The sequence below is a fragment of the Triticum aestivum genome, chromosome 7B (assembly GCF_018294505.1).
Source record: "Triticum aestivum cultivar Chinese Spring chromosome 7B, IWGSC CS RefSeq v2.1, whole genome shotgun sequence".
Classification (NCBI taxonomy): Eukaryota; Viridiplantae; Streptophyta; class Magnoliopsida; order Poales; family Poaceae; genus Triticum; species Triticum aestivum.
This window is the reverse complement of record NC_057813.1, coordinates 727,237,747-727,257,869: the sequence shown is the minus strand read 5'-3', so window position 1 is coordinate 727,257,869 and position 20,123 is coordinate 727,237,747.

The window sequence follows — 20,123 nt, the reverse complement described above, 5'->3', positions numbered from 1 at the left end:
CTACTCCTAGCAACTCATTGGACAACATCCAAGCCGTGCCACAACACGGGGATGCCCTACACCGGCCAGCGGAGCACAAGCGCGGCAGGGAAGCAACCATTGAAGGATAGGGGGACACAGCACCTCGATCGGCACTGCAAACTAGCAGCTGCCGGTGATTGAGATGATGCTCTCCGGTGCTGCAACTGGCTGGCTTTTTTGCTAGAACCATGCCGGCGAAAAGCTGCAACCAGCATTGCTGGTGATGGAGACGACAATCTCTGATGCTGCAACCAGCTAGGTTTTTGTTTTTACATCAACCAGCTAGGTTTTTGCTCAAACCAGCCGGCGAAAAAGCTGCATCCACATTTGACTAGTGTTGCAATCAGACGCCCATTTCATTTGAATTTGCCGGCATTGGCTTTTTGTTTTGCTACAACCGTTTTTTACTGGACCAGTGAGATGTTTCGTTTGCAACCGTAGGCAGGGACGCATGTTTTCCAGTCAATTTTGCTGGCACCGTCTTTTTGATTTGTTGGCACCGTCTTTTTGGTTGCCTAAAACCGGCAAGGTTTTTAGCTGCATCGGCGAGATGGTTTGCGGCGACGACATGTTTTTCTGCTGGAACCGGTGATAGATGTTTTTTGCTGAACTGTGTTTGTTTCTTGCTACCACTGGTGACACTGACTTTTTTGTTGATGAATCTGTTTTTTCTGTTGGAACGCGGCCGCTGCCGACGGCGACCTAGAGGTGGAAGACGCTGGAAATATTTTGACGGCGACCACCCACTTGAACCAGCCGACGGAGAGTCTCGCCGAGGCGAGTGGGGGAGAGAAAGGGACGCCATGCGTTGAGCCGTTGACCGAGCGGGGGAAGGAGACGAGATCGAGGCTGCATCCGTAGTACTCGCCAAATCGATATGGGTCCAGCGTCGTGATGCCAAGAAGAGTTGAAATTGGAGTCGGACTCCGGCCGGCTCCCTGATCGATTTCTTTCATAAAAGCTACGTAAGCAGCAGCAGCATGCGCACGCGAACAAATTAGGCAATCAGACAAAGGAGACACCAGGATAGCCGGCGGGAGTAGAACCATCTAACCCCAACCGAGATCCAGGGCGGCGATCTCGCTCGATCGATTGAGATATGGAGGAGGTGGAGCATCGTCCATGGTGTGCTCCCATGCCGGGGCCCCTCTCAGCGGACGCTGAACGACTGCTGCCGCCCCTGCATCCGCAGCCGCTGGCGCTGGCGAAGGACTACGATGCGATCGACCGGTGGACGCGGGAGCCCGTGTCGCCGCCGGGCGTCCCCGTAGAGCTATGGGGGCTGCGCTTCTTCGCCGCCCCACTCGACGACCACCAGTTCACAATGCAGGAGCCCGGCGGTGAGTCGGCGTCGTCGGAGGTCCCCATGGAGTTCCGGTGGCTGTTCAACGACGACGCCGCTGTTGCTGCAGGCCTCGCCTCTCCGCCGCCGCCGTCTGCGGCAGATGCCCAGCTCCTGCAACCGCTGTGGCCACAGGAGGAGGTGGATTATGGTGTCTCGGAGTTGGATCAGTGGATGCACGAGGGCGGCGAGCCTGAGCCTGAGCCGGAGGAGGATTACGACGCCTTGGAAGAGCCGTAGATGCAGGAGGGTGACGACGGCCAGCCCCAAGATTTCCGTAGATGTACGAGTAATGTACTCTTCGAGTATCCATTAGTAGGAACAATCATTCGATCGGTACCAGATTTGTTGTTGTTCATATAAAACTGCGCATCAGCAGCAGTGAGTCGAATTCAATTGTTGTCTGAATCTTTTTGAATTAACTGTGTGTTGTTTTGCATGAGGATTGAGGTTAAACTAACAATCGGCCACCGAACATATTAAGGACAGTATAACCGCACCTAATCCCTGCCCTCACAGCGATTTGCATTTTCAGCCGTTCGATTTGGCGATCTGGGCGTCCGTGGCTGTCTGATCTCCTGTGTACAGACGTCTGTCCCGCATGTGGCCCAGCTGTCCTAATGGGCTGCTGCTCTGGAGGCCGAAACGAAGAAACCGGGTAAACCGGGCCTGTTCGGACCATAAGGGGAGGGTGTTGTGCTCATGCGCTTGTTAATATTTTTTTCTCTAAAGGAGATAGAGCGACGTGGGATACATAGGACAGGGATCGACCAAAGGCGATGAGGATACAGAGAGGGATTGAGCCAAAGGCGACGCGAGGCGCGTGATTCAATCTACCGGAGTTGCAGGTGCGCGATGGGATCGGCCGGGGGCACCCACTACCAGTCATATCCTCGTCGGCTTCTCCCTTCCATCAGGCCTTCCATGCCCTCATCCGCCTATCCACCCACTGGTGGCTCCAGGAATTTGCAACCGGGTATTCATGTGTATTCATTTGCCAAAATCATTGTTGTTTTTCGAAAATTGTCACTCTTTTGCCAAAATCAACACTGTTTTGTAAAAATCATGGGTATTAACATGAAGACCTAAGAATACCCCTAACGCCGCCCCTGCATCCACCCCCAGCGGCTCCAGGAGGAGCACCACAACCGCAGGCACTGGCGGCGGCACGCCATCCACACCGTGCTCGCGCTCCACCGTCGGCCCCTTCAGGTCCGAGCACAACTTGCCGCCGTCGGCCTCGGCGGCCAGGCCGCACCTCTCCTTCCACCCAGACTGCTTCCACCGGTCCCGAGATCCGCCGACATCAACCCCGTCGTCCAGCACCGGGTGCCTAAGATCGGCACGCCTCCTACCTATGTGAGTTTCACTTGGAATTATTTTTTTCAGCGGTAGGATGAAAGTGAAGTGCGTTTGCCTGAATACATCTCTACTTTGTTCGTGATCTCACAGTGTTCAGCGATTTTTGAACTCAATAAAATAGCATTTTTTTTCAACAAGAGATGGATAAATAGGCCGATATATATTCGCACTCGCAGGCAGTACAGTTCTGGGAATACTACTGCTAATGAATGTTTAATCTCTTCACCACAAACTTGCTTCATAGGTCTTATTTCTTTTTTCAGAATCTTCACAATTCTTTTTGGTCTGATGTATACTTGCAGGTTTATCTCGATGAAAAGGCTCTTTCAATATTAAGCAGATGCTTCAACTAAGCATGTCTTTTTTTTATCTATTGTGGATATCGTCTAATACTACTTTCCCATTAACAGGTATTTTCATATGGCTGAAAGAATCAACTGCTAGAGATTTCTGAAATTGTTCAACTACGTAGTTTTTGGTTACGTCTTTTTTGATCAGGTTTGGACTTTAACTCCCTGTTGTATGTATGTATATTAATTTCCAGTGCACAAATTTTAAGGGTTTTAACTTTTTCTAATTGCACTTGCTAGCGACCCGGACCAGCGCCATGGCAACGAGCGTGGCCCCATACCAAGACCTTCAACTTGAGTGGCAGATCCACCATGACTTGGCAGCTCCGCTGGTGGAACCGGCTTCCCTAGGAGAGCAACCGTCCAGATGGCCGTCATGCTTCCGCCCAGCAGGTACTACTCCCTTCGTCTCATCTTCTCATTAGCTAATTCAACATATGTAGTAAGTCTGCCTCTTGATTTCCTGGTTCCAAGAACCCTGCCTTCGTCCCAAATCAAGAATCATATTCTTTTGGATCTGGATCAAGATGGGTTATATTGATCAACGTCCCTCCAATGAATATTTCTTTAAGAGAGTTTTAATTAGGAAGAGTCGTTCTAGGTAGAGGAGTAGATGCATTGTTTCCACGTGGCGGTAGTGAGGTGTTGCTGATTAGAGCACCATCAACAGTTCTTCAGCAGCATATCAAGGCAAAAGGTATTCCGTGTGGCGTGCATCTTCAAAAGAATCGTCGGATGCAGTATCCCAAAAAGTAGCATTATGTAAAGATCTGATTCATCTGAATATAACATGAAAACAAGGAACATGGATTAGACATGAATATCCTATGAGCAGAGATAACACACTAATCAACATTCTGCATTAGATTACTTAGTTGAGAGATAGAACCTGAAGAAAAGTAAATTAATATAGATACATAAAAATTTGGCACTCCCTGTAACTCCAATCCCAAATAGGCAGTGATGGAGACGATGAGCTTGAGAACTGAGATGGTTCTGTTGAAGTAATGGTGGGTTTGAGCGGTCAGGCCGTTGACCGTCACGTCCATATGCGGGGTTGGCTGGTCCTGCCCCTCTTTCAGCGGTAGCGGCTAGGCGACAACTAATGATCCTTCTCAAATTTGAGCTCCATTGTTTTAAGGTTCCTGATTTTTTGCACTCTGATGATGACCATTTTGGACTGTATGATTGATCTTGATATGGTTTATAGCTTCCTGCTACTACTGTTACCATCGTCCAATCAAGTTCATCCATGTCAAAACCTATCGACTAGAAATAGAGTAGTGTTGAAGAGAAGGTTTGATTGTACTATTTAATTGCTCATCAATTTCATTGTCTACTTTCTTCAGTTGGAAAGCTTCACGTAAACATAAACTGGTGGTCTATACGAAATAAATAACACATCAGTTTTCTTCTGAGTGATGCCTCATTTTTTATTTTTCTCAGCAGATTAGAGTAATAAGTTGATGATCAATCTCTACTTTGTATTTGTATTTTTTTTATGAGATTGATTGAAGAAAGAATGACATATGTGCAATATGTATGGGTCAACTTCATAATAAGTGAAAAAATGGCTTCGAACTAGGAAATCTGAAACTGTAGGGTTGTATAGATGTATAGTCTCATATTATTACTGTAGATTTTCTTATTTTATAATGCATTTTGTTTAGCGAACATATATTCCAAAAAAATTCATGTACTCTTTTTGTAGAGAGGGAGAAAGGAGCTGATTGCAGGGCACTAAAATATATCTTGGCTGCCAAAGCTCCGTGATCACTTACAAATATATATATTATCCATGTAGGCTGGGTTATTTGGGATCAATTACAACAAGGCACTTGGATATTGTTTATAAAGGTGGCATATTTTGTCAATTTATATACTTTAATCTCAATGTGTTGATTTATTCATGTTATTTTGATGAGGATGGCATCAATGCCAGTTCATGGCTATGCAAGGCATCAATGCTTGATGATTGGTCATACAGTGACATGTTACTCGTTGGGGCCTTAATTTGCAACAGAAGTAGATGCAATAAGCTCTGAAAACTAAATTCCTTTTGCTCATATGACACGAAGGCAATGGGAATTTCTTCGTGGGTGTTGATCATGCTTGGCTTTCCCTGAGCTCCAACTATACATGCGACTGCATATGATATCCAATAGCTATAGATGTTGCCATCGTTATGCTATTAGACATAATCTGGATTACTCCCCTTTGAAAGGGTACAATATTTTTTTTAGTTCTTGTAACTTTCTGTAATGTTGTGAGAGAAATAAATTGTAAATTCTCCACTTTGATTACTACCCAATTATGGGTAAGTTTATGCAAATTTAATACTCATGTTTTGTAGCTATGTTTATTTAAATTTCCTTTTATTGTATGAGTTTATGAGTAAAATTAATCGCCAAATACCGGTCATTTTATTGTAAAATGGATGTGCGCAGCAACGCACGCCATCAATGATATAGTATATATGATAGCTGGTTGTCTTGCTGAGCAGCACAGCGTTGCATCCTATCTTGTCCGAGGGTGCACCCTAGTACTACTAGAGAGTGTTTCACCTTCTTCACCCTGCAAGACGCGTGCAAAATTCGAGAGTGAATAGCATAAAACTACCACTTTTCGGCGTTAGGATTTGAAAGTGCAACTATCCCTAGGTGGTTTTGGTAATTCATAACAACATATAGCTCATTGAGCTAATGCTATTCCAAGACTATTATTTCAGGAAAGCTCAATGAATGGCATGGCATGGATGATGAAAGTGGATCCCTCAAAATACTAAGGACAAAGGATTGGCTCAAGTTCAAAAGCTCAAGACTCTTCATTTTACATTTTAGTGATCCAAGATCACATTGAGTCTATAGGAAAAACAATACAATCAAGAAGGGATGAGGTGTTGCTTAATGAGCTTTTTGCTTCATGTGCTTAGTGATATGCTCCAAAACCCTCAACTACTTTCGCACATCCACAAATGACCTAAACCTAAAGCCAAAATCGGTCACACCGATTCTTTCTATCCGGCGCCACCGATTCCAAAAGTCATAGCCACTGCCACAAACCCTAAGCAAATCGGTCTTACCAATAGGGATCTCGGTCTCACCGAGATGGGGTTGCAATCTCTCTGTTTCCCTTCGTAACGTTTCGATCTAACCGAAGTGAGCGATCGGTCCCACCGAGATTGCAATGTAAACTCTCTGTTTCCTTTTTGTAACATTTTGGTCTCACCGAAAGAGCAAATCGGTCCCATCGAATTTACCTGACCAACTCTCTGGTTAGCTAATTACCAAAATCAGTCTCACCGAGTTTGTGTAATCGGTCTCACCGAGATTACATTATGCCCTAACCCTAACCATATCGGTCTCACCGAGATGCATGTCAGTCCCACCGAAAATCACTAACGGTCACTAGGTTTACTAAATCGGTCTGACCGAGTTTGATGATTCGGTCCCACCGAGTTTGGTAAATTGTGTGTAATGGTTAGATTTTGTGTGGAGGCTATATATACCCCTCCACCTCCTCTTCATTCGTGGAGAGAGCCATCAGAACGAACCTACACTTCCAACTTACCATTTCTGAGAGAGAACCACCTACTCATGTGTTGAGGCCAAGATATTCCATTCCTACCATATGAATCTTGATCTCTAGCCTTCCCCAAGTTGCTTTCCACTCAAACCCTCTTTCCACCAGATCCAAATCCTATGAGAGAGAGTTGAGTGTTGGGGAGACTATCATTTGAAGCACAAGAGCAAGGAGTTCATCATCAACACACCATTTGTTACTTCTTGGAGAGTGGTGTCTCCTAGATTGGCTAGGTGTCACTTGGGAGCCTCCGACAAGATTGTGGAGTTGAACCAAGGAGTTTGTAAGGGCAAGGAGATCGCCTACTTCGTGAAGATCTACCGCTAGTGAGGCAAGTCCTTCGTGGGCGACGGCCATGGTGGGATAGACAAGGTTGCTTCTTCGTGGACCCTTTGTGGGTGGAGCCCTCCGTGGACTCGCGCAACCATTACCCTTCGTGGGTTGAAGTCTCCATCAACATGGAGGTACGATAGCACCACCTATCGGAACCACGCCAAAAACATCCGTGTCTCCAATTGCGTTTGAATCCTCCAAACCCTTTCCCTTACTTTCTTGGAAGTTGCATGCTTTAATTTCCGCTACCTATATACTCTTTGCATGCTTGCTTGAATTGTGTGATGATTACTTGACTTGTCCTAATATAGCTAAAATCTGCCAAACTATAAAATTGGGAAAAGGTTAAGCTTTTAATTGTTCAAGTAGTCTAATCACCCCCCTCTAGACATACTTCAAGGTCCTACAAGTGGTATCAGAGCTTTGGTCTCCATTTGCTTTGATTTCCATTGCTTTTGGTGGTCATAGCCTTGGTTTCACAACCTAGGAGAGTATGGCGTCTAGCGAGGGAAATTATCACCGTAGAGGTCCTTACTTTGATGGTACTAATTTTGCTAGTTGGAAGCATAAAATGAAAATGCATATTCTTGGGCATAACCCCGCCGTTTGGCAATTATTTGTATTGGATTGCAAGGTGAATTCTTCGATGGGAGAGAACCGAACCGTGAAGCTAATGCGGAAGAATTGAAGATGCTACAATACAACGCTCAAGCATGTGACATCATCTTCACCGGATTGTGCCCCGAAGAATTCAACAAAATCAGTCGTCTTGAGAATGCAAAGGAAATTTGGGATACTTTGATTGATATGCACGAAGGTACCGAGTCCGTCAAGGAATCCAAGTTGGATGTGCTCCAAAGTCAGTTTGACAAGTTCAAAATTAAGGATGGTGAAGGTGTCGCTGAAATGTACTCTAGGCTTGCCCTTATCACAAATGAGATTGCCGGCTTAGGGAGTGAAGAGATGACCGACAAATTCATCATCAAGAAAATCCTAAGAGCATTGGATGGAAAGTATGATACCGTGTGCACATTGATCCAAATGATGCCAAACTACAAAGATCTCAAGCCAACGGAAGTCATTGGAAGGATTGTTGCTCATGAGATGTCACTCAAGGATAAGGAGGAACTTCACAACAAGTCAAACGGTGCTTACAAAGCCTCAAGTGAAGCCCCCACATCATCAAGTGAGAAACCGACCTTCAATGAAGAATTGAGCTTAATGGTGAAGAACTTCAACAAATTCTACAAAAGTAGAAGCAAAGAAAGAAGCTCCAAGTCAAGGTCTTACAATGACAAGAGATCTTCTAGTCGAGAGCGCAATTGCTACAATTGTGGGAGACGCGGACACTACTCCAATGAGTGTACGACACCCTACAAAAAAAGAGAAGATTCTCCAAAAAGAAGAAGCAAAAGAGAAGAATCACCACCAAGAGAGAGGAGGAGTAGAGATGATCATTATGAACGGAGAAGCAAGGATTCGGAAAGGAAGGACAAGTCATCAAGGAGCTACACAAAACGAAGACATCAAGCTCATGTTGGTGAATGGGTTTCCGGCTCCGACTCCGACCATCACTCCGAGAGAAGCTATCACTCCAACTCCGAATATACTCAAGATGAAGGTGTTGCCGGTCTAGCACTTGTGTCAACCAACTCCTACGACATATTTGATTCACCAAATGAAGGAATTGGAAGATGCTTCATGGCCAAAGGTCCAAAGGTAACACATCCCGAGTATGTTGATTTTAATAGTGATGAAGATAACTTGCTAGGTGATGATGATTTACTTGTTGACAACTCTAGTGATGAATACTATGATGAAACGTCAATTAATCATGCTAATCAAATGAACGACAATGATAAGGAGAAAAATGAGCGTCTAACTAAAGAACTAAACACTCTTAAGTTGGCTCATGAAACTATCTTCGAAGATCATCGAGAACTTTTAAGGGCTCATGAGAAGCTACGCTTTGAAAAGCTCAATCTTGAGCAAGAGCATGAGTTCTTAAAGGCAATCAATGATGATCTCCGCAAGAAAAGTTCTTCTTACATTGCCAAGCGTTTACTCTTATCTACTTACATGCCTCAAGTCAAGTCTAGTAACAAGTACAAGAAAGATACTTCCTCAAGTAGTAACAATAATAATGTCAAATCCAATGTTGTTGCTTCTAGTAGTTCTCTTGATTCCACTAATGATTTTCTTAGCCAAGTTACACTTGAGCAAGAAAATAGTTTATTGAAGGGAATTATAGAGAAAGGTGTTTACAAGAGCCTTGCCGGGAGTAAGCAATTTGAGGAAATTGTACACAAGCAAGGAAGGCACCGAAAGAATCAAGGTGTTGGTTTTGAACGAAAGTTCAACGCCAATGGAGTTGAGTGGGAAGAAGATCAATATGCCAACACAAAGTTTGTTCCTCAACAAGAGAAGCATGATCCTACTTCCTTCAAGGGGACACAAGCTCAAGATGATCTTCCACCACAAGACCACAAGAACAAAGGCAAGGACAAGCTTCAAGAAGAGATTGATGCATTTGAAGAAGCACCTAAAGCCACGTTTGAGTGGGTCCCCAAGTCAAGTTCTACTTCATCAAGTACAACTACAACTCCAAGGATTCCCATCAAGATGATGTGGATCCCAAAGAAGATGAACTAGAGAGTTCTTGAGGGTGACTCCGCCAACATTCTTCACTCATATCATTTTGGCAAGAACAAGTGCAATCAACTTTCACATCTTGCACTAGTTCAAGGAGTCACAAACCCTCATGTTGGTAAGGCAAGGGACAAGGTAACCTAATGTTTTCATGGACATCATCTTGTGTGTGTGCATCACTCTATGTCGATGGATATTCTTGTTTGTTCCTTGTGGGACTAACCCATGTAGGCAAGTTGAAAGTGCAACTCACTCCAAAGGATTGCTCCAAAAGATCTACATCAGCATTGAGCATCTACATCTTCAACACCTACATGAAGTCATCATCGACAAAACCCAAGGTTAGTTCATCCCTCTAAAGGGGGATCTCACATCTAGGGCGAGCTTAACTCTAAGAATTGTGTCAAAGCAACTCTAATGGTGTGAACACATTAATGCATTATGTAAAAGTGGTAACCCCACTTGAGCTTAAACGATGAGTATGACCTATGATCAAATGTCCTCATTTGACTCCTAAGTCAATATACTCATATATAGATGACCTAGTCATCGCCAATTGTTTGATAGATGCTAGAATTGGTTGTGCATGCTTTGCCACATATTTCAATTGCCATCTTATTGTGTGAGCATGTTGGTGCATATTTTACTCATTCAAGGACATCCACTTGTTGTTTTGTTTGTTTGGTTCTTTCTTCTTTTGGCCAAGTGGATGGACAAGAATGCCTAAGAACCTTTTTTAGCTATCTATGCTTTTCTCATCTCAAACTCTATTCATGCTACATCACAAAATTTGATCAAGTCAGATTCGAACCACTCTGTGTGAGGAGCACTCGGAGTCCCCGATTTGTCATAGACTTAAACTTCCAAAACCTCTTAGTGATTCTCGGTCTGACCAATCCTTCCATTTCGGTCCTACCGAGATCATCAAGTTGATATGAGTTTTCAATCTCGGTGCAACCGATTTGAACTTTTCGGTCTCACCGATTTGGTGTAACTGAACACAGTTATGCATCTCGGTGCCACCAAGTTGTTCCACTCGGTCACACCGACAGGGTCAGGCTATATATAGACACGGGCAAAATTTTAGAAATTTCTCCGAAACCCTTCTCCCGCGCAACAGCTCGCTCTGCCATCGTGGTCTCCGGATCGTCTCCTCGTCGCCAGCAGCCTCCTGTCGCTGGTCTTCGCCGCCGTCAACGGATTTCATCCCCGCCGTTGCCGCCGTAGCAAGTCCACCGCCAAGTTAGGGTATGGACTTAAACTTTGTGCTTTCCACGTCTGATTCCTAGCACATTGTCTTCATATTGATTCTTGCCACGATTGCAACTCTTCTATCCGGCCAAAGTAGCTCATAGATTAGATGTGATTCAAATTTTTTAGGGTTAGGTTTCCGCCGAAACCATCTCGGACCCACCGAGTTGAAAAACTCGGTCTCACCGATTTTGCATATGCCATTGCACTAGTGACTCTCGGTCTGACCGAGAATTACTAATCGGTGCAACCGATTTGAGGACTCTGTGAAACCCTAGCAGTCTCGGTACCACCGAACTGAAACTCGGTCCAAGCGAGATCATCAGTTTAGGTTCCAAAACTGCTTCGGTATCACCGAGTTTGAAAATCGGTGGATCCGAAATGCTTTCTGTGGAAAACTAAAACTGAACTGTTGAGTCATTCTTTTGCAAAAAAAAAACTCTGCATTTTGTGATGCTCATCTTTTCTATCTCATCTATAACTCTTCACAGGGTCAGCACTCAGCTTTTGCAGTATGTCTGATCAAAGTGACAGCCAAAACAGGTCAGAAGAGCAGATGGACTTCAGTGAGGGCACTAGTCCCTCAACTTCAGATGAAGGGAGCAGAAGTACTCCTAGCAATTTGCCTAAGGCTGCAACTAGGCAAAGGAGGAAACGAACTTCAGATTCAGAGGATGAAGATTACAAAGCTGAGGAAGATGAGGCTACTTCCAAGAAAGAAGTGCTCAAGAAGAAAAGGTTCATGAAGACCAAAAGGCCTGCAGGAAGACAACCTATGCCCAAGGCCAGAGCATCAACTCAACTGCCTAAAGGGCCTGATCCCAAAGAGCCAGCTGATGAAAGCAAGAAGAGGAAGGAAAGGGTTAAGATGACCATGGCCAGAGTTATTGGGAAGCCTTCCATGATGGAAGAGGAAGAGCCTGCTGCACCAGCTCCAAAGGCACCAAAGCTTATGGGTGATGCTATTAGATCAGGGGCTGCCACATCTAAGCCCAAGGAAGCACCCAAAGCTGCCCCCAAGGCCAAGTCTGCACCAAAGAGGAATACCAGGAGTATTCCAGCTGCTGAGAAGAACAAGGCCCCAGTGCCTAAGGATGCTGATGAGGAAGATGAAGAAGGACAGGTTCTGAGGAAGCTCAAGCCAAAGATACCAGACCATAATGATGCCCATCCTGTGGCTGAAGACATGCGAATCAGGAAGGATTCAGGATTGAGGAAATGGAGGATGGCAGATCCATATGCCACAAGAAGAAGAACTGCTGTTGATTACAGGTTCCACACCAAGGAACAGCAGGACTTTTATGAGACCATCTTGTTGGACAAGAACCCCATAGTTTGTGATATGAGGTGGGTCAACTCGACCTACATGAAGGAGAATGAAGAGCACTATCCTGGAGTGCAAGGCAGCTTTATTGCTTGCGGAGTTGCAGATTTTGTTGGGCAAAAGCTCACAAATTGGAATGATGAACTTATCATGCAATTCTACTCCACAGCACATTTTTACCCAGATGGAAGAATTGTTTGAATGTCTGAAGGTACAAGGTGCCAGTCAAATGTTGAAGAGTGGGCAAAGCTGATAAATGCCCCAGAGGAAAATGATGATGATCTTGACATTTATGCAAAGAAGAAAATGGATCACAATACAATGGCTCACATGTACAAGGAAATTCCAGACAAGGAATTAGGAACTCACAAGTTTGGATCAGTTCACTTTCTGCTGTCAGGGTTGCCAACTATAAATTGGATTCTGAGGCACACTTTGTTGCCCAAGTCTGGTGACCATAACATCATCAGATGGCATGCCATCAACATGTTGCATGTGTTTGATGTGCCACAAAAGTTCAAAGTCATGAGCCTGATCATTGAAACAATCAAGAGGACAGCAGCAAATCAGAAGAGGAGTTGTGGATATGCACCTCAGATTCAAGAATTGATAAACTCAAAGATGGGCACAGGAGAATACCAGTTGGATAAGGAACATTTTCCACTTTATCCAGACTTTGAGGACAATGAGGTTGTCATGAATGAGAATGATCCATCGTCAGTTCAAGCTCAAGAGAAGAAGGAGAAGGCAAAGAGGGAGAAGGCTGACAAGATGCCAACTCAAGAGGAGGCATCTGAATATTTCTTGAAGAACAAGCAGGAGCAGCTCAGATACTTGATAGCATCAACCCTGAGGATTGAGAAGGGATTGGCCACCCTAACTCAAAACCAGGAGAGCCTGGAGAGAATCATAGAACAAAAGTTCTATAACTTAGATGTAAAAGTAACTGAGATTCAGGCTGCAGTGGAGGAACTACAAGATGACATGCAGGAGAGGAAGGGAAAGACTACCACCAATGTGTTTGCTAGAGTGCCTAGAGCCCAGAGGTCATCAGCTATGCCAGTTCTTGACACAAGAGCAACTTCGTCTGCACCAGCTACAACCTCAGTGCCACTAGCTCCAGCACCTACATCAGCTCTAGCTCCATCTACATCAACTGAAGTCTTCGTCCAAGGAGCCATCTCTACACCACCACCTGAAGATCAAGCCTGAGAGTCGATCTAACACTACGCATTTTCTATGAACTTCTTGGTAACTTGTTGCCAAAGGGGGAGAAAAATGTATAGATCATAGGCTTCGAGAGAGAGAGAGAGAGTGTTGCTTTTGTTCTCTCTTGCTTTATTTGGTGGTTTTTCAATCTTTGTTTGCTTTTGGTTGAGATACTATGCTTGTGAGACATTGATGATCATGTGTTTGATCATAAGCTACACTTATGCATGCTTGATATTATCCTATCTATCTTATGTGATCACTCACTATGCTTGGTGATGAGTGCATGTATTCATTGTTTATTATTTTGAGCGCTCCACCAAGATGTATGTGACATGGAAGAGTAACCCATGATCCTAATTCATTGTGCATTTGCAGTCCAAAGCGAATGTAAAACTATGCACAAATTTAGGGGGAGCTCTTGCTTATCACATACTTCTCAAAGCGACGATGTTATTTAAATTCTATTATCATTTGTCGAAGCTTTGATCTATATGTTGTCATCAATTACCAAAAAGGGGGAGATTGAAAGCTATCCCTAGGTGGTTTTGGTAATTCATAACAACATATAGCTCATTGAGCTAATGCTATTTCAAGACTATTATTTCAGGAAAGCTCAATGAATGGCATGGCATGGATGATGAAAGTGGATCCCTCAAAATACTAAGGACAAAGGATTGGCTCAAGTTCAAAAGCTCAAGACTCTTCATTTTACATTTTAGTGATCCAAGATCACATTGAGTCTATAGGAAAAGCCAATACTATCAAGAAGGGATGAGGTGTTGCTTAATGAGCTTTTTGCTTCATGTGCTTAGTGATATGCTCCAAAACCCTCAACTACTTTCCCACATCCACAAATGACCTAAACCTAAAGCCAAAATCGGTCACACAGATTCTTTCTATCCGGCGCCACCAATTCCAAAAGTCATAGCCACTGCCACAAACCCTAAGCAAATCGGTCTTACCGATAGAAATCTCGGTCTCACCGAGATGGGGTTGCAATCTCTCTGTTTCCCTTCGTAACGTTTCGGTCTAACCGAAATGAGCGATTGGTCCCACCGCGATTGCAATGTAAACTCTCTGTTTCTTTTGTGTAACATTTCGGTCTCACCGAAAAGAGCAAATCGGTCCCACCGAGTTTACCTGACCAACTCTCTGGTTAGCTAATTACCAAAATCGGTCTCATCGAGTTTGTGTAATCGGTCTCACCGAGATTACATTATGCCCTAACCCTAACCATATCGGTCTCACCGAGATGCATGTCAGTCCCACCGAAAATCACTAACGGTCACTAGGTTTACTAAATCGGTCTGACCGAGTTTGATTATTCGGTCCCACCGAGTTTGGTAAATTGTGTGTAACGGTTAGATTTTGTGTGGAGGCTATATATACCCCTCCACCTCCTCTTCATTGGTGGAGAGAGCCATCAGAACAAACCTACACTTCCAACTTACCATTTCTGAGAGAGAACCACCTACTCATGTGTTGAGGCCAAGATATTCCATTCCTACCATATGAATCTTGATCTCTAGCCATCCCCAAGTTGCTTTCCACTCAAACCCTCTTTCCACCAGATCCAAATCCTATGAGAGAGAGTTGAGTGTTAGGGAGACTATCATTTGAAGCACAAGAGCAAGGAGTTCATCATCAACACACCATTTGTTACTTCTTGGAGAGTGGTGTCTCCTAGATTGGCTAGGTGTCACTTGGGAGCCTCCGACAAGATTGTGGAGTTGAACCAAGGAGTTTGTAAGGGCAAGGAGATCGCCTACTTCGTGAAGATCTACCGCTAGTGAGGCAAGTCCTTCGTGGGCGACGGCCATGGTGGGATAGACAAGGTTGCTTCTTCGTGGACCCTTCATGGGTGGAGCCCTCCGTGGACTCGCGCAACCGTTACCCTTCGTGGGTTGAAGTCTCCATCAACGTGGAGGTACGATAGCACCACCTATCGGAACCACGCCAAAAACATCTGTGTCTCCAATTGCGTTTGAATCCTCCAAACCCTTCCCCTTACTTTCTTGCAAGTTGCATGCTTTAATTTCCGCTGCCTATATACCCTTTGCATGCTGCTTGAATCGTGTGATGATTGCTTGACTTGTCCTAATATAGCTAAAATCTGCCAAACTATAAAATTGGGAAAATATTAAGTTTTTAATTGATCAAGTAGTCTAATCACCCCCCCCTCTAGACATACTTCAAGGTCCTACAGGATTTCAAAAAACTAACACAAATTTGTTTGTGACTGATAACTACCAGAATTGGCGTCGGCTGTTTTAAAAGACCCAAAATGCCCGTTGCTAAGAAACCGCCTCTCCTTCCAGCAGCGCCGACCGCCCATCCTTCCACCTCGCTAGCGTCGGTCGGCCGCTCCTCCGCCTCCAATTCTGCCTCCTCTCCCCGGACCCTCTTCCCCTCCCCAGGCCTATAGCCCGATGCGCCGCCAGCCTTGGCTTGTAGCGACGGCGCCCGAGGCGCCGCCCTCCATGTCCTGGATCCATGGCGCCACCGGCCAGAGGCGCTTCCCTGCTTTGTCGGCCAACCCCAGTAGCCACCGGTCATGCAGGGTCTAAGCGGAGGTGGCTCGCGGCTGCAGGTGGCACGGGCGGCTAACTCCGGCGGCCTGCCTGGATGGGGTCCTGCATGGCGGCGGCCCGCAGGGTGGCGGAGTCGTCCACCCGCACCCCGCGCACACTGGACCACGACGAGCGACGAAAGGGAGCTCCGTGGTGGCGCCTTGGTTGTTGGCCGGCGAGCTCATCACGGCTGCTGTTGGCCGGCGAGCTTGGCTACGGGCGCACTGCCACGGCACCACAGGCCAGACAAACTCAATTCTTTTTAAAAAAGTTTTAGAGGGACCCGAGTGCTTTTTAAAAGTTTACAGGGACCCGATTGCGTTTCTTAAATGTTTGCAGGGACATGCTTGCTTTTTTATGATGAAGAGACACTGACATGTGGGCCCCACATGTCATTTAACGGTCAAACAAACGGTCAAATAATCAGTTCTCTTACACGCGGGCCTTACTGTCATAATCGTGATCAATTGTTAAATCCTCGGTGATTTGGGTTTTTTGAAACAGCCAACGTCGATTCTAGTAGTTATCAGTCACAAATAAATTTGTGGTAGTTTTTTGGAACTCTAACACGAAAAGTGGTAGTTTTATGCTATTCACTCAAAATTCGATAAAGGAAAAACACGACACAACAAATTGAAGTGTAAACATAAAACATAGGAGAAGTGAGAAGAAGAGCAAGAAGGTGGAGTGTGGGCAGAAGAGCGTGGGTCACGCCTTTTATAAGCAGGGAGACGCAGGCGCTAGCCCTGCGGGTAAAGGCCGAGCTAGCTTCCCATTTCTCGCGTGATTGGGTGACGGGACGGCACGTCATCATTCACTCTGGAGCCTAGGCAATGTTTCAATTGAGGACGATGCGGCGACAACCTGTAATAGGGATTGGCTCTCCCCTTGTGACGACTCAGAATCACCAGTCGGCAGGGCCAGGGGCTACAATCAACGATGCGCACAGCGAAGGGGTCATGTGTGTATTGTGCACGGCGAATCCCCAGACACGAGCAGTCCCGAACGATTGCGCCCTTCCCTAGGGTTGGAATTCACCTAGTTTATGCCAAAGTCACATGCTTATATTCGGCAGCAACTAGTTCAGCGATACAAGTACGAGGATGATTAAGCTAGCACGCAGTGCTATCCCCTCTTCAACCAAAATTCGCTAACAACTCTCCTGAATTTTCTCTGTATGTATCAATTTTCTAGTTTCACGGAAGATAAAGAATGCGCGCACGATGAGATAACAAAAATCCGTGCATTTGATCTGAATTGGACCGGGTTCCACTATTGAGAAGATAACAGAACAACAAATATCGGAAGAAAGAACATCTAGTGCAAAAGCGAAAATACAGAGAGGTTCAAAACTGCCTTACACAATTCGCGCCAGATTTAATGATGTATCCAACCAAATTCAAAAACCCAGAAGAAGAAAAACTTTGGAAGTTGAGTAGCACCCGCCCAGGATGTTAAACCATGGTGTGGCTAGGTTTGGGATTGTTAAACAGTGTAATTTTGTTGGTAGTTTTGCTACATGAGTAATACAAATAATTCCCCGAAGAAATTAAAATAAAGAAATAAAGTCAAATGCTCTTAGGCAGTCAAAAGAACAGGATAAATACTCCCTCCGTCCCAAAATAAGTGTCTCAACTTTATACTAGCTCTAGTACAAATTTGTACTAAGCTCAAGACACTTATTTTGGAACGGAGGGAGTACTCCCTAGCTATTACACTATTTGGTGGCCTTGTATAAAAAGATAGAGGGAGCATTGCTTACCTTCCTAACCCCGTCAGACATGTGAGACCATTAGCACCTCCAGGACCGCCAATGCTAAGTTGTCTCTTGTACCTGCGCGATATGAAGCAGTCGCTTACTCCATCGGTGTGTCTTACATCATAATTGCAAAAATTATGGGCACCGATATACACCCTCTATTTCAAATATAAGCAGTATTTAGTACTAAGATAAAACAAAGCTTTGACACTAATTACTCCAAGAAACGAGAGAACTGTAGGACAGAGACAGGGTGTAAATAAAAGCTTCCATTTCCTAAGAAAAGGAAGAAAGCAGCGAGAGAGTAGAGTTGGACGTGTCGCCAATGGCTTTCCTCCCTCCGCCCTCGCTTGGCAAGAATTCGTGGACGGAAGCAGGCCACATGCGTCCACCTCTGGCTAAGAAAATCGAGCAACATGCTAGAGATTCTCTTAATTTCGGTTTTATATTTTGTCGAATCTAATGACTGGAGATAAAAAAACCCTTCCACCGAGGTGACTTTTCCCAGGCCCTGTACCTATCCAGACTTGTTGGGCAGCATCTACAACGTGAGATGAATCCAATGATTCCAAATATGATGCTTCACACATTCTTCACAAGTGAGTTGCGAGAAGTGCGCTGCTATGCTTGCTAGAGAAATATTTTCACAGAAGAAAAGCACACAAAAGATAAGATTAATCGAGCAAATCCCATGAATGGCGAATTTGTAAAGTTCAAATGCATCCTGAATTCCTGAGTCTAGGCAGGCCAGTTCAGCAACCCAGTAGCTTGAAGCCCATGGAGAGGTCAGTCGTTAAAACTGACTACCCCGCTAACTACTCCTGTGTCGCCGAATTGTACGATGTAGAAGGCCACAAGGGGTGTGCGTATGTTTCATAAGAGCATGATAGGTAATTACCTGAAATTTGTGCCCCACAAATGCATAGTCACTTTAGTTCTTTTTTTACTTCATTAAAAAAACATTCTATTACATAACATTCCTGCTGTAGTGCACATGGTGCCATCTAGTCTTTCTTGATTACCCAGTCCAAAAACAGCTAGCAGTCCTTTAGGAAAAAGCAACTCAGGTTTTTATTATCTGGTTTTAGTAAAAAACATACAAAAACTTCCATTGTCTTAGACCCGTTATTAAGTAAGTAGACAAAGGTTTCCAAGTTAGATTTCATTGTCAATGAGCTTACCACAATGGTTGTGTCACTTGCTGACTGTAGGTTACTGGATGCTTTCGCTGCCCACAACTTCACTATCTCACTAATTTTGTTTGATTCAGGCAAAGTCATCAGTGGCATACCCTCTAAAGATTTCGCATTGGCTACCACTTTACTATCTGTCTCTTTGTTTAACATGTGAGTGATACTCCGGTTCTGAGATGTGAGATCGTTACTTACAGTAGTGTTCAGAACCTGCAGCATGTCCTTGCACTGCATGTCCGACTGCAGCTCATAATCGGCCATCATCTGCCTCATACATTATACATATACACATCAAAGTCACAGCTGGTTATTTTGAACTACTAAATTTAAGACTCACAGAATTTAGTTTCTCTTTATTGATCATTGTTTCATAAATCTTGGACTTCTTTTTCATATAATAAAAAGGATAAGAAGCATACAAGAGTTTGATTTACATATTACTGGACTTTTGTAGTGTAAGTAATTTTATGATGCTAAAATCAGCACCATAAAATATGGAGTTATGTAATACTCCTTCCATCCTAAAATAAGTGTCGTTGATTAAATACAAAGTTGTACTAAATCAACGATATTTATTTGGGATGGAGGGAGTATTATTTAGGCATATTATGTTCCTTCATAAACATTTAAACCGTGAGTTATGACATGATATATTGACGATATGTGAGTATATGATAGTACCTTATCTAATCCATTAAGCATTTCGAGTATATCCTTTGCAGTAGGTCTTTTCTCCATGCTAGGGTCCACACACTCAAGGGCTATACCAATACATTGTCTTGTCGGATAGATCTTTCTGTTGATTTATAGTTTGGTGCGGATATGAGTTTGTTCCTCCAGCTAAGGAGCACCTATACATTTGCAATAATGAGCTCAAGGATGGTCCACATGCAAAGGTAGATTACTTCAACTTACTTTTTCTGTAAACTGCTGGAGTTGCTGTAGTACTGTGGGGATTATCTTGCTGGAAATATGGATAGTCCCTATGACCTGTAATTATCTCTTTGACTATGACACCCATACTGAAGATATCTGCCTTGTTTGAGACTAAACCTTGGATTAAGTATTCTGGCGCCATATATCCACTGCAGCAGTATAAAGTAAGGAGTGCAAACATAAACAAAGAATAGATATAAGGTAGCTGAGGAAAAGAAAAAAAATTATAGGTGGAAGAC